The 19957-nt window shown below is 42.4% G+C and overlaps 1 long non-coding RNA gene across 4 annotated transcripts in view; it reads left to right on the top strand.

The window, feature by feature from the left end:
* Window positions 1-9452: 9452 nt before the first annotated feature.
* The window catches only part of LOC138749225 (uncharacterized), a 69911-nt gene continuing 59406 nt past the window's right edge, over window positions 9453-19957 (top strand). For all 4 annotated transcript variants that reach the window (XR_011348492.1, XR_011348490.1, XR_011348491.1 and 1 more), the window contains exons 1-2: window positions 9453-9552; window positions 14401-14445. This is a non-coding gene — a long non-coding RNA (uncharacterized lncRNA). The remainder of the gene's footprint in view (window positions 9553-14400; window positions 14446-19957) is intronic.

Raw genomic sequence — 19957 nt, 5'->3', positions numbered from 1 at the left:
GTGATCTTCATTAATTCTGTGTGCCTCTTCTTCCAGGAGTAACACACAACAAACAGCACTGTTTACTGTAACTCAACCCCTGTATGTCACAGGGTTTTGACTTACGTAAACTCCAAGCTGAATTGCTCCAAAACTGAACTCAAAATGTCTGAATTCGGTATTATCTTTCTCTAAGTCATGTGATAGTTACATCAATGCTTGGAAACCACATGACCATCAGTTTTACTTCTACTAAAATTCTGTTCCTTTTCCAAAACCATTCTATAACAACCTTTGACCTCTTCTCTCTTCAAGAGGCTTAAATGGCTTTGATTCAAGACTTCCTCAGCAGTTCTTGAATAATTAAGATCCACTTGAAATCCATTCTGCTCCATCTATCCAAGACACCCTGGAGAACGAGCTCTCTTCTCAGAAAACAATGGTTCTCTATAAATGTGCTGTGACCTGTTTGTGACCCTGTACCAACCCACAGCTAACTTACTAAGAATACAGATATAACATTTTAACTCTATAATGTACTGACATTTTTATAAAAGAAATATAGTTTATCATCAAATTAAAGATTAACATAAATTCATTACACTGGTGAATTTTCCATCATTGTTCCTGTGTTAATGCTAACAAAGTCCCCAAAATAATTAAAAGAATTGTTAGTTTGTACAGTAATTTTAGACTGCCTGAAAATGAGTGGTTTTATTTTAAATAGAATCCAGAACCATATAATATTTGGAATAATTTTCTGCCAAATTGACGCTGTTAACATAAAATCTCCCCACCCCAAAAGCCCATCTTTCAACCTCACTGCCAGAGCCTGAGACTTTAACTCCCTTTAGAAGAGGTGTGTCAGGATGAATGAAAATAAGAGTATATTTCACTTGATTGATAAATGCAGGTGAAACAAAATATGAAACAAACCAAAAGACCTGGCATGTACTCTCAAGAGTTTTCGTGAAATCAATGTGATTCATGATTTCAAGTATTTCTATCTTGCCTAATTTTAAACATTTTCCATGCACCGCATGATGGTGTAATATTCTCCTAGATTATGCAACTTCTGAGAATTGCGACAGACAACACCTATACTATTGTAAGGTGAACAGTCCCACCAGCCTCAATCACACCACCATCACCATCTCTCAGCATACCCTTCCCAACCCTCATGACACTGCTGAGAATCAAGTGGTTAGGTCAGTGTTATGGGTCAGCTGTGACTGTGGACAGTCAATGCTGGATCACAGTTAGGGCCCCTAAATCTATCTGAATAAAACTCCTATAAGGCATTCCCATAAATCAGTACTGACAGAAATTTCAGGTTCACAAATGCAAATGGAAAGTTTTTGTAGCAAATTTACATTCCATTTAATGTAATAATTTGCAAATTCTTTATTAAATATAAGTATTTTCAGTTACGTTCTCTTCAAAATCTTGGTGAGATTTGAGAGGGTGGGTATGGAGAGAAAATTTCTTCTTGAGGTTAAAAATAAATGGCAGAGCAGATTTGAGGGAAATGAATGGTTTACTCTTGCTCCTAATCTGCATGTTTAAATTTTATATGTAGTTTATTCAATGGACATGTGAACTATGTCTTTTCTCACTTGCATTCCAATGTGGTTGTAACTACAGAGATGTGAACTTGAACACGTTCTGTGATGGCTGGTTTCCAGATCCTCAACATTAACAGTGCCCTGTTGTCCAGGCTCATCCTTATCTTTCCCCCATCCCCATACTCCCCTGAGGTAGGTACAATTGCACTTGACCTGTCGAATGCAGGGTGAATTACCAATTAGGTGCAATGCCTCACCCTGAGTCTTTTAAAATTAAAAATTATTTTGTTTCACATTTAAATTTAGAGCCACAGAACAGTATTAAGCCCTTCCAGTCCTTCAGCCTGTGCCAATTGACCTGTATGCATTTGGAGGGCCTGGAGGAAACCCATAGGGCCATAGGGAGAATGTTCAAACTCCTTACAGACAGCGTCGGATTTGAACCCAGGTCTGGTGCTGTAACAGCATGGCGCTAACCACTACACTAACCATGCTGCCCCACCTAAATGTACTGAGATTTTAAAATAATTAAAAATAAACATGATTAACTAAAAATTGTTTTTATTAAATTAATTAAAGCACTAATAAACAATTTAAAACAGATAAATAACTGAAATTTATTTTTCTCACCTCAATATCCATTGGGAATCTAGTTGCAAACTGCCCGTTTATGCAGTGCATGCCTTGGGAAGCTTGAGCAGATAGACAACAGGACAATGAAGCCCACTTCTCTGACTGCTGGCAACATGAGCTGGAATGAACATCACACCAACTCTATCAAGGCAAAAATGAAAGGACATGGTCATAGAGCCAATATCATTGGTGAAGATTCCAGTTCTTGATTTAAAGGCAGACTTGCATAAAGTGGCTCAGGGTGGGGCTAAGGGTCTGTCGTAAGACTACATCCTCTAATTTTTGAGGCAAGCATTCGATCTAGATCAGTGGTTTTCAAACTGCCCCCCCCCAACTCACATTCCAACTTAAGCAATCCCTATGCTATTGGTGCTCAGTGATTAGTAAGGGATTGCTTAAGGTGATATGTGAGTGGGAAGGGAAGGTTGAGAACCAATGCTCTAGACCCAATTGTTACTGAAATATTTTGCTTGAGAAAAATTGTCATTGACCCATTTCCTTTGGAGCTATGAAACCAGGCACATAACGAGTCAATTAGGTACGATTAAAACAGTGGCTTTCAAAGTTTTCCTTTCCATTCACATACCACCTTAACTAATCCCTTACTAATCACAGAGCACTTATGGCATAAGGATTGCTTAAGGTGGAATGTGATTTTATGGGGGGTGGAGCAGTTTGAAAATCACTGATCTACTTTATTGGCATGACAGACCAATCATGCATATCATTAATATAAAGGACCAGGCCACTCTTTCCAAAAGAATGCAGGATTAATATTCTAATTCAGAGTGTTTTCTAGAGAAAAATGTTGTATTAACCAGTCAGACTCTCTCCAGGTATAAGGTTTCAGAGAATGGCTTTATGTGTTAAGCCGAAACTGAAAAGGGGTAATGGCATCCTATTCATTGCATTTTGAGATCTTTTATCAGTTTATCTCTCCGAAACATAAATTGACACATGCTTAGGTAGGTGAAAAGTATGTAATAGTATCCAGGTCACTTGCTGATAAAAAAAACTGCACAATGTGATAGTACAGATTCTATCACCAATGTGTATATGTACAGATGGTAGTGTAGGATGACTGTGATTGGCTGAGAGTGTAGCCACACCTACTGGCAGGTCTTAAAGGATTGCTCCTAGCCAGACCAGGTCATTCTGGACTGGTCGACCTACTTGTGATAGGCTCCAGTCTTTTAGTTAATAAAAGCCTTGATTTGGATCAACAAGTCTTTGGTTCTTTTGACACACAATCCATATGTGGTGGTACACCACCGGCCTACTGCAGGGGGAAAACTCTGTACCTGCAGGAGTGTGAGGGGACAGGACAACACCTGGCCAGCTGTCAATCAGTCGGCCTGAGCGGATCAAGCCCCACCCGGTTGGGTGACAATCACCATCCGGGATATAAGTCTGCGCCGGCCTCTCGAGGCCTCACTCAGAGTTGCTGCAGCCACAGCCAGCCTGGATCTGTGGAAGTTTTTGTGGATTAAAGCCTATTGTACAGTCTTTATCTCTGTGTGTGTCAAATTCAGGCTAACAGTGCACCACAACATATATTTTTTTTTGGAAAATTTTATTTAATAATTTGCAAAATACAAATAAACTACAACAAATACAAAAAAACTACAAACTACAGACACCTCCCCCCTTACTTATCTAAAAAAAAATCAGAACCCCCCCCCCCACGAGCCTTAAAAAAAGGGTATTAAATATTCTCTGTTTGGTGTGCCAACTCTACAACATTTATTTAAATTCTATATGTTCTAAATATAAACCCCACATATCAATAAAAAAAAGAATAATTATAATATCTGTATTTGTAATCAGTCCGAATCAACGATGAAAGCATATAGGAAAGAGAATGTATTTTTGTTTGAGTGAAATAGTGACAGATACAACAGAGAACACCTGTCGTAAATACCTGCCAATGTGATGACTAAGTCCTTTGATTTCATTAATATAGCAGCATAGATGCCTGCTACCTTTAAGTGCTGAGGGTGTGGGTTTGTCCTGCAGGGTTTCTTGTTATAAGAGGTACAACTTGTTTAAACTCTGCTCCACCCAACTTTTCTTGCACCACTCAGTAAGATTTTCAGGAATGAGATTCTGAGAACAGTGGGCTGCAGGTAAAAGGCTTCAAATGCTTAATGTAAATGTGCATGCATGATGTGGAACACACATCCTCTTATCTGAAAGGCCCTAGGTGTTTGCAACAATGCTTCCAGCCATCGGTCAGTATTCTTAAATTACTATCAACTTCAGATCAAACCTGAAGAAGTTCTAGGTTTCAGACAAGGCCTGAGATTGGAAGGATAATTTGAAGGTATCGAATGCTTGTCTCCAGATACTGATGAACAAAATTATCAGGTTTCAGAGAATGTTGTCAGCAGGGTATTTGTTGGCATTGAATCTACTCTTTCTGAAGAGCTCAGTGTTCCTGAGACAAGAAAACTCAATTGATCAAGTGTTTCCTCTTCATTTATACCTCATCGTTTTCTAAAGGAGTTGATGTATTGAGCAAGTATCTCTGGATTCAGTTGGATGAGATGCAAGACATATTTCATCTTATACATTGCCTCTCTGTTCACTGTGACACTGTTCTTTGTTCTTGTTCCTTTTATTTAACTAAGGACTCATTTTCCATCTGTGCAGCATCTGTGGAAAGGGAAACAATCACCACCAATTAAATGCTGGCTCATTCTTAAATGTTTTACATTGAAATTTTATATTTATGTAAACATACAACACAATAATAGGCCCTTTTGGCCCATGAGCCTGTGCTGTCTAATTACACCCAATTATCTTACATGCTTGGTACATTTCAAATGGTGGGAGGAAACCGGAGCCCTGGTGTATACCACGCAGACAGGGGGAGAATGTGCAAGCTCCTTAAAGACAGCGCAGGATTTGAACTCTTGTCCCGATTGCTGGTGCTATAACAGTGTTGCGCTAGCCGTGCTGCATTAAATTCATTCTGTGAATCAATAAAACACAATATTTGATGAATACTACACAGAGCATCTACATTTACAAGAATCAGTGTGAATTAAACACTAGGGGCAAAAGATGAACCTGGGGACAGAACGTATTATTTTTGTACTATATACAGTAATACGTAGACATGCTGCAGAGTTGGAGACCTAAATCTGAGATATTACCACGACTACAAAAGTTCCTTAGAAATGCTGGAATCCAATTAAAAACTAAACATGGCTTGCTTCTTACTTATCCTTTTAAATGGAAAATCAAAGGTATTATTATTTATATAAATTTATTTGAGGAAGGTTGGTTAATGTCTTTTGAACAGCTGGCAATAACTGTGACTTACCAAATATTCATTGTTTTAGATATTTACAGATTAGAAATTTCTTAAATCCATATTACCAGACTTTCCATTTGCATATCCACCAGATCTAGCTGATAATATTTTTCAATTGAATCTTTCTCAGAAAATATTAATTAAAATTATATATGATAGATTATTGAAATTCTGTCTAGTACGTACAATACGATTAAAAAGGCTTGGGAATTGGAACTTGCAAGACCCTTAGCAGAGGATCTATGGGTCAAGATTTTTAAACTGGTGAATACATCTTCAATATGTGCCCAACATTCATTGATCCAATTCAAAGTGATGCATCGTGTTCACATGTCTAAAGATAAGCTGGCTTGTATCTATTCTAATATTAACCCTACTTGTGACAGCACATATGTTTCGGTCTTGTTCATCCTTAGAAATCTATTGGAAAGCATTTTTTAATATCTTTCCAACTGTATTTCAGGTGGAGCTTCGACCCAATCCAATAACTGCTCTATGAACCTGTCATAGGGAGCCTTTCTGTACCTCCACAGAAAGAGCCATCTTATTCAAATGTAAATACTCTAAACCTCCAACAGCGTTTCAAAGGTTCTCTCATATTATGTCCTGTTTAAGTTTAGAAAAAAATAGATATTATGAATTTGATTCATTGGTGAAATTGAAGATACATGGAGACCTTTTATCTCTTATTTTCATTTGACGCAAATGATTTTTAATGTGGTCTCACTCTTCCAGATGAGATACAGTCTTACTTTTGCTTTTTGACTCACAACATGAATCAAAAGCTACAAAATATATGTAACTCTCAGGATATATATGATATAATATTTTTGATGTATTTTCTGTCTTCACCCAGTGGAGTGGAGGAGGACCGAGTTTATTTTTTGTTTGGCTTGGCTTCGCGGATGAAGATTTATGAAGGGGTAATGTCCACGTCAGCTGTAGGCTCATTTGTGGCTGACAAGTCCAATGCGGGACAGGCAGACACTGTTGCAGCGGTTGCAAGGGAAAATTGGTTGGTTGGGGTTTAGTGTTGGGTTTTTCCTACTTTGTCTTTTGACAGTGAGGTGGGCTCTGCGGTCTTCTTCAAAGGAGATTGCTGCCCGCCGAACTGTTAGGCGCCAAGATGCACGGTTTGAGGCCATATCAGCCCACTGGCGGTGGTCAATGTGGCAGGCACCAAGAGATTTCTCTAGGCAGTCCTTGTACCTCTTCTTTGGTGCACCTCTGTCTCGGTGGCCAGTGGAGAGCTCGCCATATAACACGATCTTGGGAAGGCGATGGTCATCCATTCCGGAGACGTGACCTACCCAGCGCAGTTTGATCTTCAGCAGCGTGGATTCGATGCTGTCGGCCTCTGCCATCTCGAGTACTTTGATGTTGGAGATGAAGTCGCTCCAATGAATGTTGAGGATGGAGCGGAGACAACGCTGGTGGAAGCGTTCTAGTAGCCGTAGGTGATGCCGGTAGAGGACCCATGATTCGGAGCTGAACAGGAGTATGGGTATGACAACGGCTCTGTATACGCTAATCTTTGTGAGGTTTTTCAGTTGGTTGTTTTTCCAGACTCTTTTGTGTAGTCTTCCAAAGGCGCTATTTGCCTTGGCGAGTCTGTTGTCTATCTCGTTGTCGATCCTTGCATCCGATGAAATGGTGAAGTCGAGATAGAAAAACTGGTTGACCGTTTTGAGTTTTGTGTGCCCGATGGAGATGTGGGGGGGCTGGTAGTCATGGTGGAGAGCTGGCTGATGGAGGACCTCAGTTTTCTTCAGGCTGACTTCCAGGCCAAACATTTTGGCAGTTTCCGCAAAACAGGACGTCAAGCGCTGAAGAGCTGGCTCTGAATGGGCAACTAAAGCAGCATCGTCTGGAAAGAGTAGTTCACAGACAAGTTGCTCTTGTGTCTTGGTGTGAGCTTGCAGGTGCCTCAAATTGAAGAGACTGCCATCCGTGCAGTACCAGATGTAAACATCATCTTCATTTTTGAGGTCTTTCATGGCTTGTTTCAGCATCATGCTGAAGAAGATTGAAAAGAGGGTTGGTGCGAGAACGCAGCCTTGCTTCACGCCATTGTTAATGGAGAAGGGTTCAGAGAGCTCATTGCTGTATCTGACCCGACCTTGTTGGTTTTCGTGCAGTTGGATAACCATGTTGAGGAACTTTGGGGGCATCCGAGGCGCTCTAGTATTTTCCGAAGTACTTTCCTACTCACGGTGTCGAAGGCTTTAGTGAGGTCAACAAAGGTGATGTTCTCTGCACTTTTCTTGGAGCTGTCTGAGGGCAAAGACCATGTCAGTAGTTCCTCTGTTTGCGCGAAAGCCGCACTGTGATTCTGTGAGAACATTCTCGGCGACACTAGGTATTATTCTATTTAGGAGAATCCTAGCGAAGATTTTGCCTGCAATGGAGAGCAGCGTGATTCCCCTGTAGTTTGAGCAGTCTGATTTCTTGCCTTTGTTTTTGTACAGGGTGATGATGATGGCATCACGAAGGTCCTGAGGCAGCTTTCCTTGGACCCAGCAGAGCTTGAAAAACTCATGCAGTTTGGCATCCAGAGATTTGCCGCCAGCCTTCCAGACCTCTGGGGGGATTCCATCCATACCTGCTGCTTTGCCACTTTTCAGTTGTTCAGTTGCCTTATATGTCTCTTCCCGGGTGAGGACCTCATCCAGCTCTAGCCTTAAGGGCTGTTGAGGGAGCTGGAGCAGGGCGGATTCTTGGACTGAGCGGTTGGCACTGAAAAGAGATTGGAAGTGTTCTGACCATCGGTTGAGGATGGAGATCTTGTCGCTGAGGAGGACTTTGCCGTCTGAGCTGCACAGCGGGCTTTGGACGGGGCGAGGGGCCCTACACAGCCTTTAGAGCCTCGTAGAAACCCCTGAAGTCGCCGATGTCCACGCTGAGCTGGGTTCATTTGGCGAGGCTAGTCCACCACTCATTTTGGATCTCCTGGGGTTTGCGCTGAAGATGGCTGCATGCGCGATGGAAGGCTCGTTTATTCTCTGGCCAGGACAGCTTTGCAAAGTGAGCCTGGTGGGCAGCTCGCTTCTTTGCCAGCAGCTCCTGGATTTCCTGGTTGTTTTCGTCGAACCAGTCCTTGTTTTTCCTGGAGGACAAGCCCGGTACCTCTTCAGTGGATTGCAGTATGGCAGTCTTCATCTGATCCCAGAGGGTTTCAGGGGACTAGTCCGTGAGGCGGATTGCATCCTCGAGCTTTGCTTTGAGGTTTGCCTGGAAGTTTCCTCTCACTTCGTCTGACTGCAAGTTTCCAACATTGAACCTCTTTCTGGGGGCTTTACTATTTATACTGAGTTTATCTTCTTCTTTCTTTGGCTTGGCTTCACGAACGAAGATTTATGGAGGGGTAAATGTCCACGTCAGCTGCAGGCTCGTTTGTGGCTGACAAGTCTGATGCGGACTTATACTGTTTGAATATATACATAAGTGATATTGTATTTTTGGTTTTGTTCCCTTTTCTTCACTCAAACATAAAAAAAGAATGAGAAAGAAAGAAAGAAAGAAAGAAAGAAAGAAAGAAAGAAAGAAAGGAAGAAAGAAAGAACGAAAGAATGAAAGAAAGAAAGAAAGAAAGGTCTAAGTTTATTTGCATAGTGAAAAGGCAGGAAAACTTTTAGCTAGCCAAATTAAAAATTATACAGCTAAATGGCTTACTACTGAGATTCATACAGATGATTGTAAGATTACTAATGATCATGTTGAAATAAATGACACTTTCTCTCGGTTCTATTCTGAGTTGTACAGCTCTGATTCAATCATAGACCAAAATTCTCTAAACTATTCCTGCTATTTCTTCAGTAAATAAATGAAAGTTGGAACTGCCTATCTCTGAGCAGGAGTTTCCCTGCGGGGTTTAATAAATCATTTTCCCAGTTACTGATTATTCTCTTGAACTTTGTCTTTACTCAATCCTGAGTTATTGGGAAATTGCCAGAAACTTTTTATGAAGCGTCAATCTCTCTTACTGCAAAAAGGAATAAGGACTCTTTTCACTGTTCCTGCTATCGACCAATTTTGCTCTTCAATTTTGACACTCAGGTACCCTCTAAGATTTTAGCTCGTAGGTTAGAGAATATTATGCCTTTAGTTATTTCTGAAGATCAAACTGGGTTTATCAAGGGTTGTTTCTAACAATTTAATATTCATAGGTTGTTAGATATTTTTAAATCTCCTACAGTTTCATCCTCTGAATGTATTATTTCTTTAGATGCTGAGAAAGAGTAGAATGAGAATATTTATTTAGTGTATTAGAGAATTTTGGTGCCCAGTTTATAAATTAGATTTAAACTGATATATTTATTTCCTACAGCAATTTTTACTAATTCAATTAAATCCAAACTTTTTAAGTTCTATAATGGAACAAGGCAAGGTTGTCCTCTAAGCCCATTATTATTTAATTGGGGTTTAGAACCTTTAGCTGTGGCTTTTTCGGCAATCGGCTGATATCTTAGGAACCACAACAGCAGGTGTTACTTTATGCAGATAACCTTTTGTTGTACATATTGAATCCTAATCGGTCAATCCTATTCATTTTATTACTTCTGTATCAATTTGGGCATTTTTCTGGGGAGTGAAGAAGGACGCCAGCACTGTTGTAGATGATATCAGCAAGCCCCACGAACAGCCCCCGGTGAGATCAAGGCCAGCAGAGAAGCAAGTGAACAGCCCGGGACAGCTATGCTACTACCACCAGCGATGGGGTGCGGAGGTCTAACGATGCCACCCACTCTGCGGGTTTTTGGGAAATACCCTGGCCAACTGTCACTGTTAACTGTGGTGATTGGACCACGTGATAGCCTCCTCCATGTCTGGAACTCACTGTCAGGCAGGTATTTTCTGGTCAACATGGGCACCAAGATAAACATCCTACAGGTCTCGAAACCTGCTGTGGCAAGCAGGTCCCAGTACTGAGGGCAGCCAACAGGTCCTGCGTTCGAACTTTTGGGACCTGCACCATCCCACTTCATTTCAGTGTCATTTTACATGGACCTTTACCCTTGAGGCATTGGCGCAACTGCTCCTGGGGGCCGACTTCCTTCAGGCCCTCTGCTTGCTGGTCAACCTCAAGAGATGGCGTTTGGTGCACGCCAGAACCTGTCAGACTCTGCCTCAGGGGAAGCCAAGCTACCTGCCACCTGTAGTGTGCGTCGAAAGAAGCAAAGACTTGTTGATCCAAACCAAGGCTTTTATTAACTAAAAGACTGGAGCATATCACAAGTAGGTCGACCAGTCCAGAATGACCTGGTCTGGCTAGGAGCAATCCTTTAAGACCTGCCAGTAGGTGTGGTTACACTCTCAGCCAATCACAGTCATCCTACACTACCATCTATACATATGTACATTTACACATTGGTGATAGAATCTGTACTTTCACACCCCCCGCCCACCCAGATCCCAGATTCTATAACACTCTTGGACAATGTTTGCCTGCGTTCTCCACGGCCAAGCCAAAGCACAGGGTAAGGCACCACATATTGACCAAAGGCACCCCTCTCCACACCAGCGGCCGTCGACTCCCGCCCGAGAAACAGCCTGGCGAAGGAGGAATTCAAAACAATGGAGGAGCTTGGGCTCCGACAGACCCTGGGCCTCTCCCATCCACATAGTGCCCAAATCATCAAGGGGGTTGGAGACCACGCGGTGACTACCACTGTATCAATGAGGCCACCACACACGAAAGATACCCCATGCCCCACATCCTTCGTTCAAATTCCTCCGCATGCCCTTTGGTCTAAACAATGTGGCACAAAATTTCCAGCGGCTGATGGATGCAGTGGGCTGGGACCTCCCATATGTGTTCATCTATTTGGGTGATATCCTTGTCGCCAGCTGGAGCTGCAAAGACCACGCTGCCCACCTGAGTGAGCTGTACACCAGGATGAGCGAGTTGGGGTGACCGTCAACCCTGCTAAGTATCAGTTCAGTCTGGACACCATCGACTTCCTGAGGCATAGGATTAACAGACATGGGGCCACACCCCTCACTGAGAAGGATGAGGCGGACCAGCACTTTGCTAAGCCACGCATGGTAAAAGGGGTGCAGGAATTTGCTGGTATGATAAACTTTTACCACAGGTTCGTACCGGCAGCGGCACCAATGACCAGCAATGCAAAAGACATTGCATGGGACAAGGAATCCTCCAAAGGACCAAAGATACATTAGCCAGTTCCCCCCACTAACTGTCAACGCTTCCAGCACAGTGGTAGGGGGCGTGCTAGAACAACTCATTGAGGACCAGTGGCAACCCCTGGTCTTTTTCAGCAAGCAGCTCTGACTCCCCAGAACTCAAATACAGCGCTTTCGACCCGGAGCTGTTGGCGTTGTACCTGGCGGCAAGACATTTATGTTACATTTTGGAAGGCCAGCAATTCAGGGACTTCACTGACCACAAGCCACTGACTTTTGCTTTCCAGAAGGTCTCAGACCCGTGGACAGCCGAGAGCAGAGGCACTTGTCCCATGTGTTTGAATTTACCATGGACATTCAACATATTGCCGGGAAAAACAACGTGGTGGCCGATGCTCTGTCAAGCCCCATGATTGAGTTGATACACGCCCTGTCCAAAAGGGTCGATTATGTGGCACTCGCGAAAGTACAGCAACAAGATCCTGAGATCCCTGCTTACAGGACAGCCATCTCTGGTCTCAGGGTGGAAGACATCCCAGTTGGCCCAGGTAACCTAACACTGCTGCGTGACATTTCTACTGGCAACCCCGACCCATCGTCCAGGCTGCTTGGAGGTGCCAGGTTTTTGAGGCCATCCACAACCTAGTGCACCCTGCCATCCATGCCATGGTCGAAATGGTGGCCAATAGGTTTGTCTGGCATGGCCTCCATAAACAGGTTAGTCAGTGGGCTAAGACCTGCACGAACTGTCAGTCCTCTAAAGAGCTGGTTCACACGAGAGCGCCCACACAGACTTTTGACCCAGCACGGCGCACGTTCAGCCATGTGCACATTGACTTAGTGGAGCCTTTACAGGTTTCCCGTGGGGCGAGATACTTCCTGACCATGGTAGACCACTGGAGGCGGTCCCCCTGGCTGATACCACCGCAGAAACCTGCGCCAGGGCACTCGTTGACACATGGGTATCTTGATTCGGGGTCCTGCAGCACCTCACCTCAGAGAGGGGGGCACAATTCACCTCCGGGCTCTGGGTGGAGCTGGCTAACTTTCTGGGGATGCAGCTCCTCCATACCACATCGGAAAACATACAGGCCAATGGGTTGGTGGAGCACTTCCACAGGCACCTCAAGGCAGCCTTGATGGCCTGGCTCAAGTGTCCCAACTGGGTGGAAGGACTGCCTTGTGTCTTGCTGGGAATCTGCACCATGCCAAAGGAGGACTTCAATGCTTCAGTGGCAGAAATAGTCTACGGCGTGTCTTTAATCATCCCTGGGGAATTTCTAACCCCCCAATAAGCTCCAAGCCCCACCCCCACCGCACAGCCAGCCCAGGCATGGCGTCCCGAATGACCTAAGGACCTGCTGGTATGTGTTTGTGAGGAGGGGAGCACACATACCATCATTACAGTGACCCTACGAGGGGTCCTACAATGTCATTAGAGACAATGGTTCCACCTTCGTCATCAGCATTGTCAGTAAGGAGAAAAACTTTACTGTCGACTACCTAAAACTGGCATATCTGGACTGTAATGAGTCTGCACTCCAACCCCATGATGCAGGGACAATAGCCTGGTCACTGGTTCTGGGGGTTGGGGGGGTCGTGTAGCAGTCTGCGCACAGAGATGCGAAACGGTCCACAAAATGGCTGACAAATGCAGCGACCGCACCAACTTGGAGGTGACACCAGCCATCGTCCCAGGTGACCTCTACACAGCGGGAAGATGGGGAACTCTGGTGGGAATGCCGGCCAACCCGAGGTCGGCTCTCCAATGAATTGAGCCCCTGATGTTTGCGCCAGGGCCCCATATAAGCAGAGCAGCTTCAATTTCGACTCTCGTGTGTGTATCTTCCTTCCACACTCGTTGTAGCGTGTACAACCATTTTCTGAAACTACATGGAATTCTATTCTGAAACAAGTGCATTCATCCTCTCTTTGTGCTAGACATTCATTGTTACAATTTAAGATAGTATACTGGGCCCACTATTCCAAAGTTCAATTGGCCAAATTCTATTCTAATCTCTCTTCTAAATGTAACAAATTTATAACTGAAGAAGGTTCACTATATCATATGTTCTGGTTATGCCCTTCTCTTTCCAGTTTTTGGGAAGGTGTATTTCATACCTTGTATTTAGTTTTTAACATTACTTTGACTCCAAATCCTTTTATTGCTCTCTTTGGAATAAGTGTGGGGGGGGGGGGGGAAACAGGTTTAATTTTGACTGCTTCACCATCTCATGTAGTTGCCTCACCTCCCTTATCGCTAGAAGGCCCATTTTAATGGGATGGACAGATGCCGTCCCTCCCACTCACACTCAATGGTTGTCTGATAGGATAGCGTGTCTGAATTTGGAGAAAAAAAATTAGATGTTCCACCACTGAAATGAATCTTAACTTTATTTCTTTACGGGGTTCTTTTCTCAATTACTTTCAAAATTTGGGAGATTAACTAATTTTTTATCCTACTGTTTACCCTCGTTTTTTATTATTAGTGGTGGACTGTGTTGGTCAGGAGCCTCCGAAGGGAGGTGATTGAATTAGATATTTAGTCTAGTGTTTTTCTTTTTATCTTCCTTTTTAATGTAACACAGGTCTCAGTAATATTTGTATTGTTATATGAGATTTGTTAATACTTTATTGTAATGTACCTATGGATAAAATCAATAACAATATTGAAAAAGAAGACAAATGCAGGAATCCTGCCAGTTCTGTAAAGGTTTCTCTCTCTCTCTTTCTCTAATTGAGGAAATATGATTTATGCAGGCCTTCACATCTTCTTAATGGAATGGTGAACACCTAAAGTAAAAGGTAATGACTCAAGAGATTCCATTGAAAAACAGTTCAACTGTTTGTGACGTTGACTGCCATAAACAGTTTTACTCTTCTGATGGAGAGACGCTTCAGACCTTTTGGTAAAGAGTTACTAGACAGCAAGTCTCATCATCAGTCTTCGTGGTCAACTCACCTAAAGGCTGTTAAGTAATTTGATAAAAGTTGTGAAGGGATTTGATGTTTTTTTTAAATCATTCTCAGACACTATAATCAAGCTACGCATTTACCCACTTTAAATTACAAAATTAGAGAGATTTCCATTGGAAAATTTACATCCTCTCTATTTAGGACAATCAAAGATCAAGCTGCCCAGAAATATTTTGCATCCTATTGCTCTCAGCCTCACCCTCTTCTTCTGTAGTGACAATCCATTTGGTCCCGCTGCACAATGTAGTTTCAATTCTGTGTACAACCGGTTAGCAGCCAGAAGTAATTTATCTAGGTCGGCATAATAAAGCAATCTGCATAATCTTCTGTAGCTATGTTTCGTATGAAACCACACTGGTTTGTTGGGTAGCTCTGTTCTGGAATGGCAAGTAGGTTAATTCATGACTGTAGAATGCAACAATCAAACCAAAACTGAAAAATGGAAGAGATTTATAAATTTCTTCATTCAATTGACCTGCCGTGCTGCCCTGCAGCCTGTTTCCTGGCACATTTATGCCTGTTTCTGGATGAAACTGGATGCCCGTTTCAGTCATGATGAAGGTTTATTTTGTTTGAGGGCACAGATTTCACAGGTGATTATATATTCAGGCTAATGTCCTTGTGGAAACATTAATATAACTTCTCCTGAGAAGCTGGGAAAACGACTGGAATCTGCTCACTCTATTTTTGCCAATGTCCCCCCCCACCTCCCCCTCATTCAAATTCAAGTTTTTTTTTGTGATAGAGGTTATTTTGTGAGCAGACCTGTTGATATCTCATACATAATACTGTATAACAGGTAAGACACAGTTCAAAAGTTCAGATTTACAGAGGTCAGATGGCACAGAACAAAGGCAACATCATTGTATTATTTTGGGATTCATTTCGGAATCTGGTAATGGCGGGGACAAAACTCCTTGAATTTGGTGGGGCATGATCTCACATGTGATCTTCCTGATGGGAGGGAGTGAAGAGGGTGTGAAAATGTCCTTTGACATATTGATGCTTTTCCAAGGCAGTGTGATGTATCAATGGAGAGAAAGTAGGGACAACAACAACTCTCTGCAGCTTCTTATGTGGAGTAGTTCCCACCCAGAGCAGTGCCACGCCCTGATAGGATGCTTTCAATGGCGGACCTGGAGACGTTTTTCAGGAATGTCAGTGACATGCAAACCTCCTCAGGCTTCTGGCCATTACATTGACATGATTCAACTGGAGGTCACTGGAGGTGTTTACTCCTAGGAACAGCATCACTGATGTGGACCAGGTGTGAGTTTTTCTTCTCCTCTGTGCATGAACTTTTAAAGAGTCCAACTGTTGCTTCACAATCTTCGTCTTCTTGAAATCCGTGATTAAACATTCATATTTTAATCCCCTCAAATAAATATTTCAATATTTGATGAATTGTAAAATAATATGTATATCTCTTTTTCCATGCTAACATTATTTTTGTTTCACAATACCACTAATCAATTCTTATTGCCTGCTCACCCTGTTTGACCACATCTCTTGCTGCTGGATGCCAGAGAGCAAGTAGAACTGATAAATGACAACAAAATAGAAATTCACTCCATAGAGATCACGAGAATTTTTTTTGTGGTTTGTCTCTATAATATAATTGATTGAAAAACCAGGGCAAAAAAAAGATGAGGCTACAACATAATAAGTAAATTATGAAAGATGGCAGATGGAATTCAATGTAGACAAGTGCGAGGAGCTGCATTTTGGTAAAAATAACCAGAATAGGACATATGCAGTTAAGGGGAGAGCATTGAGGCACGCAGAGGAGCAAAGGGACCTAGGAGTTATGGTACTGAAGGTGGATTCCCATGTAGACAGGGTGGTTAAGAAGGCATATGGTATGCTGGCCTTCATAAATCATAGTATAGATTATAGGAGCTGGGAAGTGATGCTGTGGCTGATTAAGGCATTGGTGAGGCCAGGTTTGGAGTACTGTGCTCAGTTCTGGTCTCCTAATTATGGAAAGGATATAGATAAGGTGGAGAGGGTTCAGAGAAGGTTTACAAGGATGTTGTCTGGCTTACAGCATCTGGAATACAGGGAGAGATTAAGGAGACTGGGACTTTATTCATTGGAACCTAGACGACTGAGAGGGGACTTGATAGAGGTATTTAAAATTATGAAAGGAATAGATAGACTAGACATAAACAGACTCTTTCCCCTTAGGGCAGGGGAGGTTGGAACAAGAGGGCATGAGTTAAGGGTAAGGGGGCAAAACTTTTAGGAGAAATATTAGAGGTGGCTTTTTTACTCAGCGAGTGGTGGCAGAATGGAATGATCTTCCAAAGGAGATAATTGTGACAGGGTCCCTTCTGTCATTTAAGAGAAGGTTGGATGTGTACATGGAGGTGAGGGGGTTGGAGGGTTATGGGCGGAGAGCGGGAGGGTTGAGCTAGTGGAGTTGTTCAAGTGAACCGAGGCGGACTCGAAGGGCCGACATGGCCTGTTTCCACGCTGTAGACAGTTCGATGGTTAAATAAATATCATAGTGGTAAGGAATCAAAAGTCAGAACTTTATCTTTGAAACTGAGAAAAAGGAAATGGCAACACATTCAAAGGAGGATCAGACTGGTTGCTTCTCAGACTGGAGACCTGTGACTCACTAATGTGTCTCAGGGATCGATATTGTTGTTTGTTGTCTATATCAATGGACAATAATATGGTAAATTGGATCAGCAAGTTTTCTGATGATACAAAGATAGGAAGTGTTGTGGACAGTGAGGAAGATTTTCCAAAGCTTGCCGGGGGATCTGGACCATCTGGGAGAATGGACCAAAAATAGCAGATGGAGTTTAATGCAGACAAGTGTGAGGTGTTGCATTTTGGAAAGGCAAACCAAGGTAGGAGATACACAGTAAATGGTAGGGCACTGAAGAGCGTGGAGGAGCAAAGAGATTTGGGAACACAGATACATTGTTCACTGAAAGTGGCGTCACAGGAGGACAGGGTTAGAAAGAAAGCTTTTGCCATCTTAGCCTTTATAAATCAAAGTATTCAGACTAGGAGTTGGGATGTTACGTTGAAGTTGTTAAAGACATTGGTGAGGCCAAATTTGGAATATTGTGTGCAGTTCTGGTCACCTAACTACAGGAAGGGTATCAATAAGATTGAAAGAGTGCAGGGAAAATGTTGCCAGGTCTTCATGAGTTGAGTTTCAGGGGAAGATTAAAAAGGTTAGGACTTTATTCCTAGGAGCGAAGAAGAATGAGGGGAGATTTGATAGAGGTTTACAAAATTATGAGAGGTATAGACAAGTGGGTGTGAGTAGGCCTCTTCCACAGATTGGAGGAGATAAATATGAGAGGTCATAGCTTTAAGCTGAAAGGGGAAAGGTTTAGGGGGAATATTAGGGGAAAGGTTTTCACTCAGAGAGTGGTGGGAGTGTGGAATGAGCTGCCATCTGATGAGGTGAATGCGGGCTCTTAACACTTAAGAATAAATTGGATAGATACATGGATGGGAGAGATTTGGAGGGTTAATGGAATGGGAGCAGGTCAATGGGACTAGTGGAATAATGGTCAGCACTGACTAGAAGGGCTGAATAGCCTGTTTTCTGTGCTGTAGCATACAATGGTTCTATGGACTTACTTTTGTAACCACAGCATTTATGTGGATGATTCATTTGGGAAAATGCTGATCCCTAGGATGTTAATGGTGTAGGATCTGTGATTAATTTTTTGAAAATCAACGATTCTTTCTTGATGAAGGCAGCTATTACCCAGTATTTAGGTGTCAAGAATGTTGCTTGCCACTTGTCAGACTAAACTTCAAAGTTACCAATTGCAGCTGCAACAAAAAAAAATGATAGATGAAACTGAACATGAGATTTCATCTTTATTGTCAGAGTACATACATGATTCTCTCTCATTTAAACAAATAAAGAACTGTAAACAGATGATGGAATGCAAACAAGATGTGCAATACAGAGAGAATTTAAAAAAAAAATCAATAAAATGCAAAAGTATGAGTTATTAAATGAGTCCCTGATTGAGTTTGTTGTGAGGAGTCTGGTGGTGAAAGGGTGGCAGCTGTTCCTGAACCTTGTAGCACTTATATCCCTTTCCTGATGGTAGCAGCGAGAACAGAGCGGGTGCTGGGTGGCGTGCATCCATGATGATTGCTGCTGCTCTCCGACGGCAGCGTACCCTGTAGATGTTCTCAATGGTGGGAGGGTTTTGTCTCATGCCCTGGGCTGTGTCCATCACCTTTTACAGGCCTTTTTGCTCAGGGCTATACCAGACTATGGTAGAGCTGGTCGACTCAAATGCCAACGTACTTGTGTAGAAATTTGCCAGGGTTTCTAGTGTCAGACCAAACCTCCACAAACTCCCGAGGAAGGAGAGACGCAGACGTGCTTTCTTCACGATGCCATTGGTGTGTTGGGTCCAGGAAGGATCATCTGAGATAGTGACTCAAGAATTTAAATTTGCTCACCTTCTCCACCTCTGATTTCCCTTCCTAGCTCCTTAGTTTTGGTGACAAGGAGTGCAAGGTTTTTTGTTGGTGCACCATTCAGCCAAATTTTCAATCTCCCTCCTGTATGTTGACTCATGGTCTTTTTTGCTTGAATATTTTATTTAAAAATTTCTATGTGTGTAATGAATAAAATCTTAAATAAAACAGTGTTGGTAAAGTTAAAAAATTACAGTGGTTTACATGATTTTTTAAAAATCCACCCTTACCCTCCCTTCCCTTCCTCCCACACAAAAACTATACAAAAGAAATATCTAGTTATTTGAAGTATAGAAAAGAAAGAGGTAAATAGTTTCCTGATTGCTCAATGTTTTGATTTGCACACTGGGATTCCACAGTATTTATATGTCCGTTTCAGGGGAGAAGGTAACACAGGTCTCAAGAGGCTGAAAGTACATTTTTTTTTCATATTTTCCCCTAAACTTTGCAGATACTGGCTCCAAATTTGCAAAAGGGTAGCATATTTATTTCTTACATTGTATGTAATTTTCTATAATGGAATACACAATGAATTTCTGCATTCTTTTTTAAACAACCCACTACCGTGGTATCATCGGGAAATATGTAGATGGTGTTACTGTCATTCTGAGCCACACAGTTGTAGGTGTAAAGCGAGTAGAGCAGGGGGCTAAGAACACAGCCCCGTGATGCTCCGGTACTGATGAAGATTGTGGTGGCAATTTTTTTAAAATCAAGGATTCTTTCTTGATGAAGGCAGCTATTGCCCAGTATTTAGGTGTCAAGAATGTTACTTGCCACTTGTCAGTCTAAACTTCAAAGTTAACAATTGCAGCTGCAAAAAAAAAATGATAGATGAAACTGAACATAAGAGTTCAGGTTTATTGTA

The sequence above is a fragment of the Narcine bancroftii genome, chromosome 14 (genome assembly GCF_036971445.1).
Source record: "Narcine bancroftii isolate sNarBan1 chromosome 14, sNarBan1.hap1, whole genome shotgun sequence".
NCBI classification, from domain to species: domain Eukaryota; kingdom Metazoa; phylum Chordata; class Chondrichthyes; order Torpediniformes; family Narcinidae; genus Narcine; species Narcine bancroftii.
The sequence above is the reverse complement of the archived record's forward strand: the minus strand, read 5'-3'. Positions and strand labels throughout refer to the sequence as shown.